At 59.7% G+C, this 2,810-nt stretch overlaps 1 protein-coding gene and 1 pseudogene across 1 annotated transcript in view; one reads left to right on the top strand and one right to left on the bottom strand.

Annotated features, from left to right (window-relative positions):
* L1CAM (L1 cell adhesion molecule) overlaps window positions 1-470 on the bottom strand; it is a 26,124-nt gene extending 25,654 nt beyond the window's left edge. Inside the window, exon 1 of the mRNA XM_017880758.1 lies at window positions 449-470. The gene's annotated coding sequence lies outside the window, so the exon portion shown is untranslated. The remainder of the gene's footprint in view (window positions 1-448) is intronic.
* The window catches only part of LOC108535057 (putative lung carcinoma-associated protein 10), a 17,706-nt pseudogene that overhangs the window by 1,658 nt on the left and 13,238 nt on the right, over window positions 1-2,810 (top strand).

Genomic DNA, 2,810 nt, shown 5'->3' with positions numbered 1-2,810 from the left:
GGGCGGGGCGGGCGTGCGCGCAGGGGCGGGGGGGGGGGGCGCCCGGGAGGAGAGGGAGGGGGGAGGGAGATCACCTCCCCGAGCGCGCCCCGCCCCGCCGCACCCTAGTCCCTGGTCCCAGCCGAGCGGGACTCTGGCTGGGGGCCCCCGGGCAGCCCACTCAGGGAGCTCAGCGGGATCCCAGTCGACGGGTCCCACCAGACCCCCTCCCCTGCAAACCAGGAGTCTCCGGCCGGAGAGTGTCCCCAGCCCCAGCGCAAGGGAGCCCGCTGTGAAAGCTCGGAGCGGGAATCGCGGGGCGAGAGTGCTCCCAGAGACCTGGGGCCGGGCGGTGGAGAGAGGAGTCCGATAAGGAAGGGGATTCTCCCCCAGTCTCGGCCCGGCCCTCGACGGCGCAGGCCAGCGATGGGCATCGCACGTAACGCCCCCACCCCCCTCACACACATACCCAGGGCAGGACTCCCGGGACCTCTCCCGAATGCCGCCCCCCCGCGATCCTGAGCTCCCAGTTCGGGTCCTAATGGGAGGGGTGCGGGGGCTTCGATCTCCAGCGTGTTGGGGAGGCGCCGCGGAGGGCGGGCTCCTGCGCACCCCAGAGCCCAGGCGGGCGGCACGGTAGGAGGCGAGTCCAGGGGCGACAGGGTCTCGGAGAGGGTATCCCTCGAACTGCCGCCCCCAACTCCCAGATTTTCCTCCAGCTCTCCGGTGTCTTATTTCTTTGTCCTCGGGATTGGCCCCATTCGACCTTTCCCGCCGACCCCACTCTCTCCCACTCTCCCCCGCAGCCCTGCACAGGATCGAGAAGGAAGGAGCTCCTCCCCAGCGCCCCCTCCTAGGCTCAAGGCCATGACCTCACAGGCGAGGAAGCAAAATGGAGGGGTAGGAATTCCGGAGATGGCGAGCTGGCTGCAGCCGCAGGGCTAGGAAGGCCTAGGGCCCTGATGGCAGATTACAGCTCTGGTGGCCAAGGTATTTTTATGGGCATGCCTGTTGCCCAGTGAAGCATTCCAGGGGCCCTCAACTCAGTCTCACAAGATTCCCCAAGTGGTGTGGGGCCCTGGAGGGCCCACATGGGAGCAGCCCTGGCATCCTGCCTTGGATGCCCCACCCCCATAGTGCCAGCTTCAGTTCCCCTGGAATGGGAAGCTTGCTGTGGACCCACCTGTGCTCAGAGAGGGTCTGGATGCCATGTTTGCCCAGTCTTTAGGAGGGAAATGGACAAGACTAGGCACCTGAGTGAAGGTGGACAGCTAGGGAGACTGCTCCCAGAGTGGAGGCACCTGCAGGGCATCTTCAGGTGACAGCAGAGGAAACTGAGCCTGCCTGGGTCAGGAGGCCAGCGGGCCCATGAGCTGGGCGAAGAGGGTGTGTTTTCCATGAGGCACTGAGCTGTGGTCAGCTTCCTGCCTTTGCTGATCTGAACTCTGATAGGCCTCTCTCCTCTCCAGCTGCTGCCTCCACTCACTCCCTATGTTCCCAGCCTTTTCTCCAAGCCCCAACTTCTGCAAATCCTTTATCTAATCTAGGGTTTGATGCCCATCAGGATGATGACTTTGACAGGGGTGAAGTAAGCAGAGAATAGAGCCCATTTATATGCACCTGCTAATGTGTAGTGATGGGTCCATTTATGATAACAAAAAATTAATTACTAGGACTACACGACATCACATTTCCTGACCAGAGCCATGGACCTGCCATCGTTACGTTTCCTGCACATTTAAATTGCACACCAACCTGGGGAGGTCTGTTGAAGCATTCGCCCCAGGTTACAGATGAGAAAACCAAAGCCCACAGAGCTCAAGGGCTGGGTCCAGCAGGCACAGTTAGGAAGGTCTCTTTATCTCCACTGGCTCATTGCATCCACACACACACCTCCCCCAGATGACAGTGCTGTTATTATCCTCACTCTCCCAGTGAGGTACCCAAGGTCCAGAGAGGGGCAGTCATGCAATCAGGAAATAATTGGCACTATCAGTGCCCCCATTTCACAGATGAGGAAACCAAGGTCCAGAGAGGTCAAATGACCCACCCAAGATCGCCCAGAAGGTAAATGGCAGAACTGGGACTTGAATTCCCTTCTGGTTGACCACAATGTCCATTCTCACTTCCGTGTATGAGGTGGAGGAGCCAATGGGAGCAAGAGCAAGAGTGACAGAAGACCAAGGGCAGGGCAAGTCCCAGGAGAAGCAGGAGGGACTGGCCCTGAATAAGAGGCAAGCCACCCTTCCACTGCCATGTGCTTGCTGTGGAGGTTAGGGAGACACCAAGCAGACAGATGGCTGCCTCTTTGCCTTCAACGTCAAGTACTTCTCACAGCCCTGCTCCCTGTGACCCACCCCTCACAGACACAGTGGACTGGACAAGGGAAGCCCCAGACTGACCCTGTGATGAGCATGTGGAAGTCGCAGAAACCACAGCCAACAGTGGGGCAGGAAGGAAGTGCCAGCAGGCAGGCAAGCTGGGTTCAGCCAGACATGTCTTTCTCTGTTCTCCTTTCAATCTTTCTGTGTCTTCATATCTCAGGTGTGGCACTTAGAAACAGCACATAGGGGCCGGGCGCGGTGGCTCAAGCCTGTAATCCCAGCACTTTGGGAGGCCGAGACGGGCGGATCATGAGGTCAGGAGATCGAGACCATCCTGGCTAATACGGTGAAACCCCGTCTCTACTAAAAAATACAAAAAACTAGCCGGGCGACGAGGCGGGCGCCTGTAGTCCCAGCTACTCGGGAGGCTGAGACAGGAGAATGGCGTGAACCCGGGAGGCGGAGCTTGCAGTGAGCTGAGATCCGGCCACTGCACTCCAGCCTGGG

Source organism: Rhinopithecus bieti, unplaced genomic scaffold (assembly GCF_001698545.2).
Source record: "Rhinopithecus bieti isolate Rb0 unplaced genomic scaffold, ASM169854v2 scaffold_12667, whole genome shotgun sequence".
Lineage (NCBI taxonomy): Eukaryota > Metazoa > Chordata > Mammalia > Primates > Cercopithecidae > Rhinopithecus > Rhinopithecus bieti.
This window is presented reverse-complemented; position numbering and strand designations above follow the sequence as displayed.